At 43.5% G+C, this 21,353-nt stretch overlaps 1 protein-coding gene across 2 annotated transcripts in view; it reads left to right on the forward strand.

Annotated features, from left to right (window-relative positions):
• The window catches only part of LOC137522823 (suppressor of cytokine signaling 3-like), a 69,167-nt gene that overhangs the window by 46,150 nt on the left and 1,664 nt on the right, over window positions 1-21,353 (forward strand). Inside the window, exon 2 of one of the 2 annotated variants that reach the window (XM_068242927.1) lies at window positions 12,899-12,997. The exons of the other annotated variant lie outside the window; for it this stretch is intronic. The gene's annotated coding sequence lies outside the window, so the exon portion shown is untranslated. The remainder of the gene's footprint in view (window positions 1-12,898; window positions 12,998-21,353) is intronic. 2 annotated transcript variants of the gene reach the window in all.

The raw sequence follows: 21,353 nt of genomic DNA on the forward strand, positions 1-21,353 counted from the left end.
ACTCCTGACAGACTCAAATTGCTCATGGCTTCAGACAGTTATACATGCTCCATGGCTGACCAGGATCATTAGGGAGCCTTACCCAAAGACTCCTTACTGTTTTATGTACTAGCTTGAGCCAGGATTTGAAACCTGGTCAAAGGCTCAAATCCTACATCGATGGCAACAGCCTTACCAGTACTCTATCCAGCTGACACCACTCAGGATTTATTGTGCACAAGTCTAATATTGTGCACTTTTGTGCCCCAGATTTCATTTTCTCACATGATTGGTGGTTGGGATGAAGGAGAGTAGCTGATGTACTCATAATCTTTGGTAGGGATGAGAACATGTAATTGGTTGTTGTGCTGAAGTGCAGCTGTAACACAAGACTGGTCATTGGGAGGATGAATAGTTGATGTACGGGATTAGTAGTTGGATAAAGAGCAACTAGTACCCTAGATTGCTGTCTGGGATGAAGAGTAATTGACGTGCAGGACTGCTGGTTGGCATAATGGCAGCTGATACACTAGATTGGTGGTTAGAATGAAGAGTGGCTAATGTACAGGATTGGTGGTTAGGATGAAGAGTGGCTGATATACAGGATTGGTGGTTAGGATGAAGAGTGGCTGATATACAGGATTGGTGGTTAGGATGAAGAGCAGCTGATGTATAGGATTGGTAGTTAGGATGAAGAGTGGTTGATATACAGGATTGGTGGTTAGGATGAAGAGTAGCTGATATACAGGATTGGTGGTTAGGATGAAGAGTGGCTAATGTACAGGATTGGTGGTTAGGATGATGAGTGGCTGATATACAGGATTGGTGGTTAGGATGAAGAGTAGCTGATATACAGGATTGGTGGTTAGGATGAAGAGCAGCTGATGTATAGGATTGGTAGTAGGGATGAAGAGCAGCTGATATACAGCATTGGTGGTTAGGATGAGGGGGGGGGGGGTAGCTGATATACAGGATTGGTGGATTGGTGGTTAGGATGAAGAGTAGCTGATATACAGGATTGGTGGTTAGGATGGGGGGTAGCTGATATACAGGATTGGTGGTTAGGATGAGGGGTAGCTGATATACAGGATTGGTGGTTAGGATGAAGAGTAGCTGATATACAGGATTGGTAGTTAGGATGAAGAATAGCTGATATACAGAATTGGTGGTTAGGATGGGGGGGGGGGGTAGCTGATATACAGGATTGGTGGTTAGGATGGGGGGGTAGCTGATATACAGGATTGGTGGTTAGGATGAAGAGTAGCTGATATACAGGATTGGTAGTTAGGATGAAGAGTAGCTGATACACAGAATTCTTGGTTAGGATGATGAGTGGCTGATATACAGAATTGGTGGTTAGTATGGTGAGTGGCTGATATACAGGATTGGTGGTTAGGATGAAGAGTTGTAGAGACTCAGGCCTCACCTCTTAGCAGCACATATTGTTGGTTTGACAATGAGAATTTTCTTACAGGATAAAGCCAGTCCTGATTGGCTGGGGTGTGTAGCACTACTGGCAGGTAGCACTAGACAGCAAACAAGTCATTACACTATTTATTCTGGTTATTTTGCTATTTGTCTGGAGTTCGGCTTTAACCATTTTCATTGCAGCTCCGCATTTTTTACATGCAATGAAAAAAAACCATGCTGTTGATGTAATGTAAGTACTTCCCAAAAGCAATGAACGGACTAGTGTGAGTAGAGTGCTATTTAACGAGCTTGTTGTAAAAGAAGCATGCAATTACTGTTTTACAGCCATTCTGTAGTAGACGCTAGTAATGAAAGTCACCTGTCTTCCCAGTAGGCACTCTGTACAGATAATGAAGCTTTTGTAAAATAGGCATATAGTGGCAGAAGGGACATGTGAGTGATGGTACAATACTGAGGGGCTGTGCTCCCCATTCACCATCCCCGATGTACGTCAGTTCGTACTGTATCTCATTGTCCATCAGTCTTGCTAAGATTCTAGTACTGGTGGGTAAAAAGAAATCCATTTTACAGGGTTACACCCAGAATCCAAATCAATGGAGTCATTTACATCAGAGATCTTATCGGAAACCGCATGGCATTCAATTTTCTAATTGACTAAAAAAAAAAAAACTATGATCGGTGACATCTACAGGTTTGATTGACCCTAGTTATTTATATACGCACTCGTGGTGATTTCCAGGTTTCTAGAACACTATTGAGAGTAATACCGTTATCATTAGTAAAAAAAAAAAAATCACTTCCACTTGCAGACTACATCTGCTCCAGTCCTCCCTTTAGGAAGAATGCTTTACCTTGCCCGGTACTTTGTATTATTTGATCATGTGACCAAACACAGTGGCCACTGGATGATACAACCTGACAGGTGGCTGGCAGCAGGCTCTAGTCTGCAAACAGTCTGAGTTGGCGAGAGGGCTGGGGAGTCAGTACAAAACCATTCGACTTCAACTCCTTAGTTTATAAAATCTCCGACTCCAGGTACCCAAATTTGCTCAGACTCCTTAGCTTAATACTTACCAGGGCTGTGGAGTTGGTACATAAATCATCCATCTCCTCAGTTTATGAAACCTCTGACTCCAACTCCAGGTACCCAAAAATTGCTCCATATCATTATAAATGAATTAGAATGTAAAGGAGGTTTACAGTGTCCATTTATACCTTTTTTCCATACCCAATTATTATATAACTATACAGTATATATTCTGACCTTCTACCATAAGCATAAGGATGGGACACACTTATTTGAATCGCAGAGTGGAAAACGCAAATCACACTTTATAAAAATCTATGGCACGGGTGTCAAACACAAGGCCCGTGGGCCAAATGCAGCCCTCCTTGGCATTTTATTTGGCCTTCCATGAAATGGCAAGGAGGGCTACATTCCAATGTCCTGCACTGTAATACAGCGCACTGCCTTCCTGTTCCGAGAAGCACACGCAATGTTTCTGATGAAAACAGTGTCAGTTAGAGCTGGGATACAGCAATAACTCATGGGATACACCCTAGTGAAATTGGCATTTGGCCCCCTCCTTTGATCCAAACTCTGCCTCCCCCCACGCGCTCCTGTTATACGTTGTCTCTTCTGTTCTTCTTGGCAGTCACATGCTCTGTGCTTCCAAACCTTTCTTCTCCTGGAGGATGGCAGCATAGAGCGTGTGGCGGTCAGGAAGATCAGAGAAGACCTGAAGCAGCACTGGAACAAGTAAATATTACACTGCTCCACTGGGCTATTCTGCAGAAGGGGGAGGAGCAAACCCCCACAGTCCCTATAGATGCGCACTTGAGGCTGATCAATAAACCTTTACAATTTGGCCTGTAAATTACACTAGGATTAGATTTTGGCCCCTTGCGTGATTGAGTTTGACACCTCTGGTCCATTTCGACTAAACTGTATACAATGAACAGAGGCGCCAAAAGTATAAAATTAGATTAAATGAGCTTAAAAACTAACTTAAATGGCAAAAATGAAGGAGGAAGTGGTGGTCTTATCTCCCTCAAGCAGACACGACAACGACTGCGATTCAGACAGTCAAACACATTTATTAGAAACTCCCCAAAAAAATTTGCAACGCATTCCGCAGGCTCAATCCCACTTCATCAGGCAATACAGGGAGGAGTATCAAGAGATCTGCACAAGGATTCAAGTTAAGCACCTCTGTCGCAGGGGTGCTTAACTTGAAGCCTTGTGCAGATCGCTTGATACTCCTCCCTGTATTGCCTGATGAAGCGGGATTGAGCCTGCAAAACGCGTTGCAAATTTTTTTGGGGGAGTTTCTAATAAATGTGTTTGACTGTCTGAATCGCAGTCGTTGTCGTGTCTGCTTGAGGGAGATAAGACCACCACTTCCTCCTTCATTTTTGCCATTTAAGTTGGTTTTTAAGCTCATTTAATCTAATTTTATACTTTTGGCGCCTCTGTTCATTGTATACAATTTCGAGTCCACCCTTGGTGGAGGGTTGATACCCTTTTATTCCTGTCTACAGAGAGCGACTTCTTAATCCTGAGTGGGGTCAGGATAATCTCCGCACCTGCCTTTACAGTGGTTGCCTGCTGGTGACCCTGACTTGTGAGTATCTAGCAATACGAATTTATTGCCACCTTATCCAATACGTATTACACTATCGGGGCTCTTGGTCATACCTGTTTTTATCTCTTTGCAAATTTTGACGTAACGCTCATGTGCCCTGCCGCCAATTGGTCCCTGTACACAGCCCAGTGGCAGAAGCATTGGGATCCCCATTGGGCTGCAAAAGACCAATGAGAAGCCTCAGCAACAGGGAGGATTCTCATTGGTTCATGGTGGACCGATGGAAATTCTCCCTGTTGCTAGGGAGAAATGGTTTATTGTCTCCTATCTGCCCTTACCAGCCTCCGAGCTGTGTACTGAGGCACAGAGTGGCGACGGGACACGTGAGTGGTAATACGGTAGCGGTGGGCATGATCAACACAGGGCACGTGATCGAAGCAGATGGGCAGATGCGGACAGTGGAATTGTTGCAAGCGGATGCAAAGTGGAAGGAACGCATCCGACTAGTGGATGCACTTACCATGTCTGTTTTGAATTTGCTCTAGTATGAACCGGCCCTAAGTGGGAGCCTGCTTTTCATGGAAAGAAAGTCAATGCTGCAGCAAGATGACTAAGTTATTAGCACTGTCAGCTTGCAGGGCTAGAATCCTAGACAGAGCCATGTGTTCATGGAATTTCTAATGTTCTCCTTATGCTCACAAGGGTTCCCTCCAGGTGCTTTGGTTTCCTCCCACATCCCAATAAAACATATGGGTAGGTTCGTTGGCTAACCCCAGAATGAGTTTGAAAATATGATGAAGGCATTGGCTGGCGAGTCACACTGCGTAACAACGATGTGACTTGTTCAACGCGCTCTATAAAACGTCCTGCCCTTCTATATATAGGAAATAATAATAATGTAGAAAAACATTAGAGCCTCAGATTGTTGGCACCATCCTGAAAAATTCCTATAACAAGTAGACAGGCACCCTATGATCAGATTTTATTGTGCGGAATAACCTCTGGGGGTGCAATCGAAGCCCACACACATCCATTTTGGGCCATTAGGTCTAACTCAACCTAAAGGGAAAATGAAATCACTGTGTGTGTAGCCACCTTGACTAAAACATTTAAAGAAAGTCCTGTGGAATCTACTCTGGTTTCTCAGCAGTGCATAACGACACAGCTACATAACTGTGCATATTCACACTGCATAAGCATGGAATTTAAAGCCCCTGGAGCTGTAACTTGCATAATCCAATATAGAACATTAATTTATACACCATGTGGAATGAAAGACCAACTGGAAGCCCTCATAAAGTCTAGCCTTGGTGGTCCAGCAGGGGGGAGATGTGTAACGTCTGCTGGCTTCTCCCCTGCAGTCACTGAATGGATCTGGCAGGAAAGTATACAGGGAATACAATTGCTGGAATACGGTGACATGGCTCTCAGCGAATTACATTATAAACATTCTGTCCCACGTTACTGAACGCTGCCAGAATGGGAAAAAGCCCAATACAGTCCATTGTCTCGTGTTTAATATGCCAAGTTTCCCTTTCAACACGCCATGTGAAACCCCCATTTTTCCTGTAACCCAGTGATGTCAGAGTCATAACATTGTTATCCATCTCGCCACTATTCAGGCAGCCTTACTACGGCTGCTGCCATTTTTTTACTTAAAGTGGACCTGAACCGCTTGCATATGTCATAAGGAAAACACCCTCATCTGTGACTAATCACAGCTGTAATTTGATTTCTCAGCTGTGTCAGCTGGCTCCCTCCGCAGAGCAGCTAATTTGTAAACAGGGGATGTTAACCCTATGTCTGCCTCCATGAAAGCAGGAACTAGACATACTGCACATGTATTGCAGGATTTGTATCAGCTGTAACAAATAAATGTTTTCTTTAAAGGATATTATGATGCTGTTTATCTTTTAGAGCAGAGAGGAAATTCTGAGTTCAGGTCCACTTTAAAGTGTAACCCTACTTTAATTTTTTTACAAAAATAACTGCGTATTTAATTGATACACTGACCTATGTGCATTTGGACCCATATGCAATTCATCTTTACTCCTGAGCTTCCTCCTTGGTGATATTTTTACAACTTGTCAATAAAATACCCTTTAAAGTGAACCTTAAGTGTCCAAAAAAAATTGAGTTTTACTCACCTGGGGCTTACCTCAGCCCCCTGCAGCTGATCGGTGCCCACGACGAGTCGCTCTGATGCTCTGGGTCCCGCTGGCGGCCACTTCCGGTTTCGCCGTCAGGACCCGTCAGGCTGGGGAACGCGGCTGATACTACGCGTTCCCAGCCAAAATAGCACCCCTATGCGGCCATATGTCCGCATAGGCACCCGTATGCGGACATATGGCCGCATAGGGGTGCTATTTTGGCTGGGAACGCGTAGTATCAGCCGCGTTCCCCAGCCTGACGGGTCCTGACGGCGAAACCGGAAGTGGCCGCCAGCGCATCAGAGCGACTCGTCGTGGGCACCGATCAGCTGCAGGGGGCTGAGGTAAGCCCCAGGTGAGTAAAACTCAATTTTTTTTGGACACTTAAGGTTCACTTGAAGCTGCCAGCAACAAGCAAGAAAATACTCAGAATAAATTTGCCACTACTTTTCAGCTACTTTTTTGGTACTTTTTCAATAGCAAAGTGCTAAAAAGTTATTTTAAACAAAAGATGAAAAATGATCTCTTAGGAGAAAACGTAGGAAAAAAGGTAAATTGAATAAGGGCCTTGATGTCTTGGATTTGTTAAGTTAATGAAGCAGGAGGAAACTTCTTTTCCTGATGCTCACAATAATGCATATGTGACACTTCCAGAGGAAGCTTATATCTCAGGGTGGAGGTCTGGAGCCTTTGTTAATAATGATGACTTTCTCAGGACACAGTAATAGCTTCCATGTCTGTTGTATCCCCTGCTCTGTTAAAGAGAACCTGCGATGAGAAGCATCTCAGGTACCATACTTACCTGAGGCTTCCTTAAAGAAAACCTGAACTGAACATTAAAAGTCAAAATAAACATACACAAGTCATACTTACTTCCCGTGTAGTCTACTCCTCAATCTATTTTTCCTCTCCTGCGTCCTGTTTGTCCACTGTGATCAATGGAATTCTCCATCCTCCATTTTGAAAATGACCATTACCCCATAACAGCTTCCTGGTAAGCACACTGTTAAACTGTAACATCGCCCACTTGAGCCATAGGGAAACATGGACACATCAGTTCTCCTCTCAACTGTAACGGACAGCAACTGATATATAACTGACAGCAACTGATATATTTCAGTCCTGACAAAATGTTGTCAGAACTGTAAGGGATCACTGTAAGAAGAAAATGGTGGGCTTCTGAGATGAACTGATGGCAAGGTAACTATGTAATGTTCATTTGAAGTTACCTCATGTGTTTATTTTAAATAATTTTACTCAGTACAGGTTCTCTTTAAGCCCCCTTAGTGCCGTGCATGCGTGACTTGGCCAGGCTTTCAGTCAGCATTGCAGGTGACAGGAGCCACCCAGGGAGACGGCGAGGGATGAGCAGCCTCAAGGGGGCTTAAGGAAGCCCCAGGTAAATAAGGTACATGAGATGCTTCTCGTCTCAGGTACACTTTAAGGCCCATACACACACTTAATGTCACCCAATGAGTATCGATCACTGTGGCCAAGGCTGCACCAACACATATTCTTCGAACAAGTTGATGAGGTATACTGTTCCAATGCGGAGGAAGGGGAGGGCCAACCATGTTGTGCAGATGTCACGCTGTGGGCGGGGTAAGTGGTGAGAAGAAAGCTATTGGCCATTACTCAGCAGATTTGATTCACCAGGCAGACCGCTTGCTGGGCAGCAGTTGGGGGCTGCAGTACACACACTGGATTATTGGAAGAGGCGGCCATTGTCCCCTGCCTCAGCCGAATTTGGCCTGTAGTGTACATTTTCCACTGACTCTGAGAGACACTGTGGTGAGTATACAATTAACGTTTTCTCCTGAGTTTTCTCCTAGGAGATAATTTTCACGTTCTCTACAAAATAACTTTTAAGCATTTTACAATTGATAAAGTACCTTAAAGTTATTGTAAAAGTACTATCAAAATTATTTTAAGTATTTTCTTGCTTGCTGTTAATTGAAAGGGCATTTTATTGACACGTTTTAAAATATTACCTAGGAGAAAACGTAGGAGAAAAAGTGATCAGCATATGAGCCCTGGGCCCATATTGCAATTCACTTTTTCTCCTGAGTTTTCTCCTAGATAATATTTTCAAACTTGTCAGTAAAATGCCTTTTAAACCACCAACAAGCAAGAAAATACTCAGAATAATTTTGATAGTACTTTTTCTCCTACTTTTTGGTACTTTTTCCATTGCAAAGTGCTGAGAACTTATTCTAAACTGAAAATGAAAAATGATCTCCTAGGAGAAAACTCAGGAGTAAAAGTTAATTGCATATGGGCCCTTGTGTCCTAGTATTGTTTTGTCTGTCTGTTAAGCAACTGCCAAGTCAAATTCCTTGTAAGTGTAAACTTATTCAGCCAAATTAAATTGATTCTGAGATTTCAGGGCATATTCACGAAAGTCCATTTAAATTACTATGTGTACAAAGCGCAGATCAATATTACCAGTATTTAGGCCACTGAAATAGTATGTGTTGCGTGAGTAGCGCAACTCACATTACCTAGGCAATACTCATGTTGTCAGTATAACACCCACATTACACTAGCAATGCTCACATTATCTAGGTAACTCAAATTGCTCCCCTTACCCAACTAGTGCTACATTAGTGCTGTAAATACCAGCACATTTGTGGCGTGTGCACAGTAAATTTACCAGACTTTCCTGGATATGCTCCTTTGTTTTAGTCTGCGATGCACAGCGTTTCCTTGCGTAAAAAAAAATTACAGTACTTTTCATTATTAAACCTCGTTCTTCTTCAACGGCACCAAACGAAAGTTACTCTGTAGAATGAACAAAAAGTCAAAGGCACCATAAAAACTGTAAATACTGGTCTTGTAAATAAGGGGTTTCATATGCTGGGTTTCCAGGGGTTAAAACAGAACTCCAATCGGGTTTATGTTGTTGCTTGCATCCCCGGTGACGAATTTGGGCTGCATAATAGTGAGGTGAATTGTGAACTTTACTAACTGTCATGGAAACAAGAGTTGGGCTTAAAGTTTTCTGGTGACAGCCGCCAGATGTTTATTATTTTTTCCAAAGAAGGCAAAAAGAAAAAAATAGAATGCCCAGAAGAAGCAACTATACCAGGGGTGAGCAAACATTTTGACTCGTGGACCACAATGAATTCCTAAATTTGATAGAGGAGCGGAGCCAAGAGCGCAGAAGGTTGTTTTGCTCCCAGTAATAGGTATCCCCCCTCCGAGTATAGATAGCCAGATGTGCCCCCAGTATTGGCCAGATGTGCACCCAGTATTAGGTAACCCACCCCCAACCAGTATAGATAGGCAGATGTTTATTCTAAGTATTTATATAGCGCCGACATAGTACGCGGCGCTGTACAGAGTATATTGTCTTGTCACTAACTGTCCCTCACAGGGGCTCACAATTTAACCCCTACCAGAGTCACATGTCTATGTATGTATCGTGTAGTGTATGTATTGTAGTCTAGAGCCAATTTAGGGGAAGCCAATTAACTTATCTGTATGTATTTGGGATGTTGGAGGAAACCGGAGTGCCCGGAGGAAACCCACACAGACACAGGGAGACCATACAAACTCCTTTGCAGATGTTGACCTGGCTGGGATTCGAACTGGGGTGGGTCCCCAGTCTCTGAAAGGCAAGAGCGCTACGCCACCGTACTGCCCAATGTGTCTCCAGTATTAGGTAGACCCCTTCCCAGTATAGATACAACTAATTGTGCCCCTAGTATAGATATCCAGATGTGCCCCCAGTATTAGGTAGCTCCCCCAACCCAGCATAGATATACAGATGTCCAGGGCGGCTGCAGGGGGCCGGTAGAAGCCCCAGGTAAATGAAACTTGTTTTTTACAGGTCGGTTTAGGTTCCCTTTAAAGAGAACCCGAGGTGGGTTTGAAGAATATTATCTGCATACAGAGGCTGGATCTGCCTATACAGCCCAGCCTCTGTTGCTATCCCAAACCCCCCTAAGGTCCCCCTGCACTCTGCAATCCCTCATAAATCACAGCCACGCTGCTGACAAACAGCTTGTCAGAGCTGGCTGTGTTTATCTCTATAGTGTCAGTCTGCTGCTCTCCCCGCCTCCTGCAGAACTCCAGTCCCCGCCTGCATCCCTTCCCTCCCTGCTGATTGGAGGGAAGGGACGGGGGCAGGGACCGGAGCTATGCAGGAGGCGGGGGAGCAGCTGAGACTGACACTACAGATGTAAACAAAACCTCACAGCAAGGCTGTGATTTATGAGGGATTGCAGAGTACAGGGGGACTTTAGTGGGGTTTAGGATAGCAACAGAGGCTGGGCTGTATAGGCAGATCCAGCCTCTGTATGCAGATAACATTCTTTAAACACACCTCGGGTTCTCTTTAAAGTTAGGGAAGATTCAATAGAAAAGATCATTGTTTGGGTAGTTTTGCAGTTAGGTCCAGGTTAGGTTAGGAGAAATTTTTGGCTTATCAAAGGCTAATTTTAATCCAGATTATGCTGCACCAAAATGACCCAGTGAAGAGCCATGCATGGCCTATATACAGCTGCATGGACTTTCCCGTTAGATATGTTGTGCTTTTCAGGAAGGAGAGAAAATCAATCTCCATTTTTTGGAAAGGTACAGTCATTTCCTCGCGGGCAATCAGCCTTGGCCGAACTCCGCGTTACATGCCGTTGTGGGTTTTCAGTGTTGCCCGGCACTCATTAAAGTGTTGGAAGGAATTAATCACACTGGATATACAGTCACACTTTGTGAAGTTACAGTCAGTAATAGAAGGAATGAATAATGCAGAAAGGCAGGCCGTCAGAACACAAAGGGCTGATAAACATGAATCAATGGAGAGGCTTTTTTCCTTTGTCACCGCTACCATTAATATCTGGCATTTTGGTTCTTCCTGCTGTAAAATCTGCCGGCCAGATCAGGTATTTAAAAATGTAGATGATTGTTACATGCTAATTGAAGTGCACTTCCCAGTCTGACGGTAACAAATCAGAATAAAGATAAGTGATGGTATATTCTGGGAATCGGCATCTCAAAGTCTGCTTTTATGACACAATACATCACAGAAAGTCTGACGTAAAGCTGAAATGACTTCTCTCTTATTCAATTACAGAATTCCTGCAATACCAGATTCATTCTCATTCATTTCTTCCCTAAGTGCTTTGGATCTATTCGTTATTTTTAGGGGACAGCCTTATCTGGATGCTTTCTGTTGTGACATAGACTTAAATGCATTTGTGGGACTCGTATTTGCCCGTGTACATGAATAAAAGGCACCTGGAATAAAAGGGCACAGGGGCTTGCCGCTAGTAGAATATCGCGAAAATTAATGATATTCTACTACTGGATTCCGATAGTAAAATGTCGATAATCTTTACCAATATTTTACAATGACTAAACCTAACACTACTCTAACACAGAACTCTCCCTCTATCAATGCATCCCCCACAGTGGCGCCTACCCACCTGGTGGTGCCCTAACACCCCCCCCGGTGGCACCTAACCCACACCTGGTGGCACCCAACCCTAAATCCCCCAAAACCCTACCCCCCACCCCTGGTGGTGCCTGAACCGTAACCCTCCCCCGCCACAGAGCCGCAATTTTCAGCAATGACAGCAAAGTTGAGTGCAGGAATGCGTCTGATAAAATAGCAGGTGCTGAGTCTACCGACTATGCAAACTGTGGCTTTGCATAGCAGGTGAGGAGCTTTACTTTAACCCTAATCCTCCTCATGGTGCCTAAATCATAAATCCCTTTTCTCCCGCAGAGCTGCGATTTGTGGCAGTAAGAGTAATTTTGGCCACAGGGAGGTGCCCGATTAAATAGCTGGCACAGAGTCTTGACCCTATGCAAATTGCGGCTTTGCATAGTAGCAAGACTCAGCACCCGCTATTTCATTGGGTGCCTCCCTGTGCCCAAACCTCTCATTGCCGCAAATCGCTATTTTTATAATGGGAGCCTATGTCAGCGCCCTTTTTTTTCCTGTTCCGGCATGCGCACATGGAAAAGAGGAGTTTGGGGATTTAGGCATAGAATCAGCGCTAATTTTCCTGACAACCATTACTTTACCACTGGGAAAACCAAGTGGCAAAGTACTCAATAAGACTCATTTAGTGGTGTCCATTCGGTATTGAGCAATGAAAAAGCACCACAAGTAGCGTTTCAGATGTGTCAAATGCTTCTAAATGTGCGCACTGTCCATCTATCATCTGCTAAGTGTTGCTCTCTGTAGCTGCATTCATTTGACCTCAACATAAACAAACTAACACTCTATAATTTTATAAAATGTGCGTTTAATCTGTTGAAAACTGGCAAACAGGGCGTTTGACACAAGCATCTCGTTTCTCCATCGTAGCCTATGCTGATCTCCACTTTGAAATGACAACCGCTTATTGGCGGTTTGTAGAACAGAGATCCGTTGACTGGCCCTCTACAAATGTATCAATCCTGGATTTTGACCCTAAATTTCAGATAGAATTAGAACCTAAAGAAAAAATCCTGCATGCTTTTGTTTGTGAGTTTTTCTCCTTGTGTCCCGAGCATCCAGTAAAAATTGCATCAAAATTGCATTTTGCGATTTGTTGTGGAAAACAGCCATGATAGGGATTGGATTGCGATCTCCAGTTACTGACCTATCTATGGACTCTGTAAAGCACTGCAGAATATGTCAACCCTGTATAAAAACACAATAATAATAACGAATGCATAAAACAATACTGTCAGAGTCAAGGATATGTGAAGTCCAAATCGAGTCAAAGCCCTTAATAATCGTAGCTCAATCTCTCTTGTCAGGTTTGGACAGGCTTGGTTTAAGACGGAGTTTGCCTGGCAGACTGCATTGAAAGGAAGGGAGAAGTGGTCACATGACTTCTATTGCACTCGGCGATACAGGTACTGTACTCAGCTGCATTTGTTTCCCTCATGACAAAATCATCACTATTTAACCCATTCGCGTTCCGTCGTTTTCACTTGAGAATTTTTCACCTCCCATTCATTAGCCTATAACTTTATTACTACTTATCACAATGAACTGATCTATATCTTGTTTTTTCCGCCACCAATTAGGCTTTCTTTGGGGGGTACATTTTGCTAAGAGCCACTTTACTGTAAATGCATTTTAACAGAAAGAATAAGAAAAAATATGGAAAAAATTGATTATTTCTCAGTTTTCAGCCATTATAGTTTTAAAATAATACATGCCTCCATAATTAAAACTCACGTATTGTATTTGCCCATATGTCCCGGTTATTACACCGTTAAAATTATGTCCCTATCACAATGTATGGCGACAATATTTTATTTGGAAATAAAGGTGCATTTTTTCCGTTTTGCATATATCACTATTTACAAGTTTAAAATAAAAAAAATATAGAAATATTTCATCTTTACATTGATATTTAAAAAGTTTAGACCCTTAGGTAAATATTTACATGTTTTGTTTTTTTTATTGTAATGTTTTTTGTTTTTTTATAGTAAACATTTTATTTGGGTAGTTTTGGGAGGGTGGGAGGTAAACAATAGGTTTATAATGTAAATGTGTGTTAATTTTCATTTTTTTTTTAACTTTTAGTTGTAGTATTACTTTTTGGCCACAAGATGGCGGTGAGTTTGTTTACATGACGTCACTCTAAGCGTAACACACGCTTAGAGCGACGCATGGGGTACGTTACAGCCAGAAAAGGCGCAGCTTCCGAGAGAAGCTGTCGCTTTTTCAGCGGGGGAGAGCAATCAGTGATCGGGCACCATAGCCCGATTCACTGATTGCCTGGCTAACAAACCTCGGGCCGGGAGCGCGCATGCACGCGCGCGATCGGCCGCGGGAGCGCGCATGGTTCCTGGACGTAGTTTCTACGTCCAGGAACCAAAATAGGTTAAAGTGAACCAGAGATGAGAGGTATATGCAGACTGCCATATTAGTTTCCTTTTAAACAATACCAGTTGCCTGGCAGCCCTGCTGGTCTATTTGGCTGCAGTAGTGTCTGAATATCACACCGGCAAACAAGCATGCAGCTAATCTTGTAAGATCTGACAATAATGTCAGAAACACTGCATATGATCTGCGCATGCTTATTCGGGGTCTGTGGCTAAAAGTAGAGGCAGAGGATCAGCAGGGCTGCCAGGCAAATGATATTGCTTAAAAGGAAATAAATAAATATGGCAGCCGCCATATAACGCTCACCTTGGGTTCATGTTAATGGGAGAGGTCAGGGCAGGACAATAAAAAAGCAACACCCCCTGGAATTCAGCTTTATGAAATGTTATTGTGTTATGTGCATTATTTGTATGTTATTGTATTGTGAAATCATTATTTTTCTATCATTTGCACATTCCCCAATAATAGCATTTCCCTAATGAGGGCAGACATACTGCAACATTCCTTCCAGAGAAACACAATGTTTTCATTAAAGGGAAAAATTACTATAATTGAAGTCGATTGAGCAACTTTCATGGCCCAATTCTGTTATTTATTAAGACTATTTTGAGTGTATGTCTCACAAATGATACAGTAGGCATTTTAAACGCAATCATTTCCAGATCTCTCACACGTCAGAAAGCAGGGCTGTGGTGACCGTGTGTAGCGCAGTGAAATAGGGGATATTTCAGGAGTGGCAGCAAACCATTGCCGTACTGCACAAAAGCAACATTGCAGCTCTGCGCAACACAAACCATGGCATATGTGTAAAAAGCTGCACTTTCTATTTCATCAGAAACACCGCTATACCTTAGGCCTGTTTCCTGGCTTCCTGCCATTCCGAATTGGCTTTTATGAGTCATATGGTGGTATAACACCTTGTGCCCTGGCTGACCTATGAGAGAGCAGAAGCAGAGCCCCACCTTTTTATTGAAACTACACCCATGAGTGGCTATATTCAGTGGGCGGGATCAAGTGTAAGCTCTTTATTGGTCATTGTGGCTACAATGGAATTCTCAATAATGCAAACTCTGCCCAATTTATAAAAGGCTGCAGTTTATTTTACTGTACATCAAAACACTTTTGTGTTCATGGGCATCCGCACGTTGGGCAAAATGGGGCACTTGCCCTTCCCCCCTCCTGGCCGTCCCCGCTGCCTAAGGCAGAACAGTCAGCCCAGCGTCAGACCTCCAATCAGCCGGTGACCAGTGAGTGCGGGTGCTAGGACCTCGCGGACACCGCACTGATATGCGGAAGTGACAGTACCGTGCGTCTGCTCTCACTGGTCCCCGGCTGATTCTGAGGTCTGAAGCTCACGCTGGGCTGCCGCCTGCTGTGACATGGTGAGTCACCTGTCACTACGTACAGTGGGGGGCACCTTTCACTACCTAAACTGGGGGTCCCTGTCACAACCTAAAATGGGGGTCCCTGTCACTATCTGAGCTGAACTGGGGGTCCCTGCCACTACCTGAACTGGGGGTCCCTGCCACTACCTGAACTGGGGGTCCCTGCCACTACCTGAACTGGGGGTCCCTGTCACTACCTAGACTGAGGGGCACCTGTCACTACCTAAACTAGGGGGCACCTGTCACTACCTAAACTAGGGGGCACCTGTCACTACCTAAACTAGGGGGCACCTGTCACTACCTAAACTAGGGGGTCACTGTCACTACCCAAACTAGGGGCACCTGTCACTACCTAAACTGGGGGGCTCTTGTCATTACCTAAACTGGGGGGCCCCTGTCACTACCTAAACTGGGGGGCACCTGTCACTACCTAAACTAGGGGGCACCTGTGTCAGAAGCGCTCGCAATCTAATTCTTACTATAGTCCTAGTTTAATGTCCCACCATTGCTAAGTTCATGTAAATGTGGCTCCACCCGTGACCACACTCACCTCCTGGTCCATGGCCATGCTCCCGTTCCACCCCCTTCCCTTTTTTTTGGGCCCCCTACCCCCCTGTAGTGGTTGTGGCTCCATTGAATTTCTCTGTAAACATGGATGCAGCACCGGCACCTTTATAAATAGACATGGCAATTTTCAAATTCACACTTAAGCAGGAACTGTAACTAAGGATTGAACTTCATCCCAATCAGTAGCTGACACCCCCTTTCCCATGAGAAATTGTTAGCTTTTCTCCAATAGATCATCAGAGGGATCTGTATGGTTGAGATTGTGGTGAAACCCCTCCCACAGTGTGATGTCAGGGCCATGGTCATGACAGTTTGCTGTCTGTGGGGGATATTTATCAAGAGTGTCTGAGGCAAAATATTGGTAGGTTTTTAGAAATCCATGCGGAATTCTCTCAGACATCTTAAGAAATAACTAGATAGTGCAGTTTTCTTCTTAAAGGACCTCTTTTGCTAATGAGGAAAAAAATAAAAAGTCGTTTATGCATAAACTATTAAACGTCCTTCTAAAATAGTGTAAAAAGTTATTATTATTTTTTTTTTAAATTAATGATTTCATCAATACAACATGTAATGTAAACAGTGACGGATGACGGACTGTGAGGCTGATTCATTTGTTAGGGGTGGTTTTTTTTTTACTTTCATTTCACAAATATAACTGCTGCATACCTAGTTTTCATTGGTGTAATCCATTGCTGGCAGGAATTGCCCTTACAGCTGTTATAACGGCTCCGTATGTGTTTACATTGTTGCCTGGCAACCACTCCCAGTCTGTGCAGAGAGTCATCTGTTATCAGCTGCTGGGAGAATCAGCCAGAATCAGCCCCATCTACACCATACGATTCTTTGTCCGATTCGATTCAATTCGATTCATTGATTCAATTTGATTCAATCTGACATATACAATTCAAGATTCGATTAATTTTGAATCAAACTGAGTCAAATCATGAATTGGACAGGTCGGATTGAATCGAATCAAAAACTGCTTTGATAAATCTGGCACTGTGAACCTGGTTGCATTGTGGAAAAACAGCTGTTTCTAACTGCCAAGCAACCAGTATCTCCCTCTGTGCATATTTATAGCTATGAAAAAACAACTTTTTAGCCTATCGCATTGTTAGGGTGTGTGGTCATAGATAATGGTAGTTGGTGCTGTCGATATCAATCATTTCTTGATCTCTCTTTATTTTTTAACTTCTTGCTTTGCAATGTATTGATTTTTTTTTCTCTTTATCACTAAAGTCCCTGTTTAAATGTCCCTCATGAAAGTCTTTTAGTACTTACTGTAAGCAAAAATGTTCCCCACCCAACCCACCGTATTACAAATACTGCGTCTGTCCTTTTATTATCCTTGTTAACATCACCTGGACTTTGTCCTGGATTCTGAGGCCCAGCGCCCATTTATACGGCTTAAAGCGATATCCAGTGCTCAGCTATATAAAAGCTGAACCCAGGAACTGATATCCGGAGCCTCCGCCACATATTGCATTTAAATTGTGCACCCGGCATTATCACTCTTGGTGCCCAGTTTAACTGATTTCCTCTCAAACACATATCTATTCATAACAATTGCATGACATGTAAGACTAAAACACGCCAAAGCCAGCCCCAGAGTGGTGTAACCAGGGGTTGGGGGAACAGTTTGCTAATGATCACCATCATAAAGCACTCAGCGAGTGCAGCGATTGGCCAGAATGAGTGACCTGTGTTCCTATCATCCAGACCATCGGCTCCAGTCACGGAGCAGAGCAGCGACAGTGATTTACTGTGCCCAACCCCCCACCTGATTGGCCGCAGGGCATCTGCACTTCCTCACACGCTGCCTCTCCACATCCCGGAGGGTGAGTGAGCCGCTGGAAGATAGGGAATGGGGGAGGAGGACAGAGAGAGGAGGACACTGGAGGGAGCAAGGGGGGAAACTGAACAGAATAAGGGGGACACAGGACAGACAGAGGGGGACACAGGGGGATACAGGATGGACAGAGGGGGATACAAAAGGTACAAGGGGACCCAAGAGGTACAAGGGAGACATAATAATTTGGGGGTATTGGGGGAAAAGGTCCATGAGACGCCCCTGTTTCATGGGCGCACCAGGATTAGTATTTTTTTCTCCCTGATTTTTGTCCACTAACCCAAGGTGCGTGTTATGGTCTGGCGCATCTTATCAATCAAAAAATACGGTAATTTCTCATAGGTTGCTGTAGGTTAGTGTTTATAGATTTCACTTCACAGTGTCATTTACTGTAGAACCAAAGAGGGCACTGAATACCAGAGGAGAGTTGCATGAACACAGTGAGCTATAATCGTGTCCGCTACCCATAATGTTTTCCTGTCATGTAATTGTCGGGACAGCCAATCATAGTACAGTAACTAACTGTACATGGTACTTTTCCATTGTTGTCTACACAAGAAATCGTGTTCATTACAGCACATAGCATATCATTATTCCTGGCGTCTGTCCACTGTGTTCTGGAAATGGATGGCAGGGTTGTATGGCAAGGAAAACAAAAGTATTTTTCTTGTATTCTTCTGATATGTCCTGGAAATTGTGCTTCTAAACAACATAGTTTCCATTACTGCATTATCCGTTTTTCCTATGTTTTTTTCTCTCTGGATTGCCGTTCTGTGAACAAATACACTTTCGGTCTCACTTAGGAAACTAGGACATCCTCGTGATTTAAAAGCAGTTCATTCTACATATTTAATTAGCATAGCTGATCTTTTTAGCTTTCGGCTATCTTTCTTTCTAAATAAGTGTATTTTATGTAACTGTAATGGGTCCAGGCGGTCACATTTGTTGGTACAACTCCACAAAAATAATGAAAACCCACCATTGTCTCTGAAATATGTTTAAAGGACCTATATATATATATATATATATATATATATATATATATATATATATATATATATATATATATATATATATAGTACATTTGTTCCAAAGTAAAATACACTGTCACGTACAGTAGCTGGGAAAAAAATCTGTCAGATATGACAGGTTTTGGACTAGGTCAACTCCTCACGGGAGATTTTCTGTGTTTTCTTTATTTTCAAAAGCACTCACTGAATGGCAGTTACTCGGTCTAACCGTCAAAACAGCATGCAAGTGAGAAGCGAGGTCAGCTGGCATCTTTGTATAGATCCTTTTTTTAAAGGAAATACTCCTTTTTTTAAAGAAAGGAACACAGCATAGTTATTTGTGTGCTAGGCACTGTATATACACATGTCTACCTCATCATGTCACTTGTCAGTTCGGGTATCCTTTAAAATCCCCCATGAGGAGATTGGCTAGCGCTAGTCCAAAACATGTCAGATCTGTACCGCTACTGTAAGTGACAGCAACATAGGAGAAAAGTAATTTATGGTCCTTTAAAATGCAGCTGTTAGTGAAAAAACAAAACATAGATACTTACCTCACAAGATGAGCATCTCCCATCCTCCTCGCCCCCACCAATCCAGTGCTGGGACCCTCCTAACAGATTCCACAAAGGCTTGTGTACAAGCATGGCTGCATCGCGCAGACTCAAAGACGGATCTACACAGTAGCACGGTGCCACTTATGCACAGACGGTGCCTGCCCAGTGCAGCCATGCTTGTGCAAGTACAGGAGCGCGGCATTGAAGAAGAGGAGGATCCTGGCAAGCAGCAGCAGTGGACTGCAGGGGGATTCAAGAAGCCACTGGAACATCCAGAGACTTCCCTTTACTGAGGAAAGTATCTACCCTAACTTTTCTTTTCCTCACAAGTTTACTTTAACCACTTCAGGACCACAGGTCCCCCCTCCCGACCAGGCTATTTTTTATAATGAAGTGCTCTGCAGCTTTAACTGTGTGCTGCAGAGCCATACAACCTAGCACACAAATGAATGCCCCCCCCCCCCCTTTCTGCCCACACACAGAACTTTGGTGGCCTCTCATTGTGCTGCAGGCAGTGTTTCTTTTTTTATTCATTCGTTTTGGGGTTTTTTTTATAAAAATTGCTATTTTTTAATTAATTTTTCCCCTCCTCCCACCAGCCAATCAGGGCGATCTTCTCTCTAATAGGCATCAGCCTATGAGAGGGGATCATGATCACAGCCTCTCCAGGGGACAGCCGAGTGACCAGGCTGTCCTCAGTACAACCCTGCCGTAGATCGCAGCACTGTAGAATGTAAATAGACGCCGGTTTTGCCGCCTTAATGTTTGGCAATCGCCGCTGGAAGACTGATGACGGAGTTGTGTCACTCAAGCGGGGATGCGCGCAAACTGGCGCGCGTGATACCAGCTAATCTCCACCCACCGCTCTTGACACCTTTCGGCGTTCTGCGGTCCTGGGCTGCCACCTTCCTGACGCCTGTTGGCGTTAGGCGGTCAGGAAGGGGTTAAAGAGGAACATAAGCGAAAGGAGAACAAAATAAATCAACACATTGTAAAGTGAAAAGTTTAAAAAAGTAGAAAATTAAGAAATGACCGATATTTGCCATGTAATTTGTTCATGTTGTTTGATCCACAATCAGCCAGTATGTAATCATCTTTACTACTGGCGGACATGAAAAAAACAGACAGCACCAACTGCCATTATCTATAACCACACCCATTAAAGGACCACTATCGCAGAAAAGTAGATACTTAAAACCTGACAGAACTGACAGGTTTGGAGCCAGTCCATCTCCTCATGGGGGATTCTCAGGGTTGTCTTTGTTTTCAGCAGCATTTCCTGAACAGCAGTTTAACTGCCAAGATAGTAAGATACCAGCCGGCCTCCCTAATCACTTGCACACTATTATGTCAGTTAGACTTTGCAACTACTGCTCAGGAACTGCTTTTAAAAACAAAGAAAACCCTGAGAATTCCCCCATTAGAAGATGGACTGGCCCAAAACCTCTTGGTTCTCTCAGATTTTAACTGCCTACTCTGCTGATCTATTCAAGACAAGGCAATGATTTCTCATGGGAAAGGGGGTATCAGCTGCTGATTGGGATGACGTTCTATCCTTGGTTATAGTTCCTCTTTAAACTGACAAAAGTAACAGGCACACATCCTTGTTTAGTTTGTATTTGGCAAAAATCCTAGTTTTGATTCAACGGAATGTTTCAAATAATAAAACCAAAAAAAGGTGTGGGTGAAAGTGATGGGACCCTTGCGTAATATTTTGTTGCACAATCTGTAGAGGCAATCCCTGTAAACAAGCGAGTCTCTGAACTCTCCATGAGATTTTCACACCTGTAATAGGGTAGGAACTAATAACCTAATTGCCTAATAACAATAAGAAAATGTGCAATTTACATACTTCCCAACTTTTCTGATACAAGAAAGAGGGACATCTCTGCCACACCTCTAATCACACCTCTAATCTCGCCCCTGCCACACCCCCGTCAGGAATACCATTAAGATTTCATAATAAAATGATGTGATTTTATAATGCAAACCGCATTGGTCCTTTC

The sequence above is a fragment of the Hyperolius riggenbachi genome, chromosome 6, assembly GCF_040937935.1.
Source record: "Hyperolius riggenbachi isolate aHypRig1 chromosome 6, aHypRig1.pri, whole genome shotgun sequence".
Lineage (NCBI taxonomy): Eukaryota > Metazoa > Chordata > Amphibia > Anura > Hyperoliidae > Hyperolius > Hyperolius riggenbachi.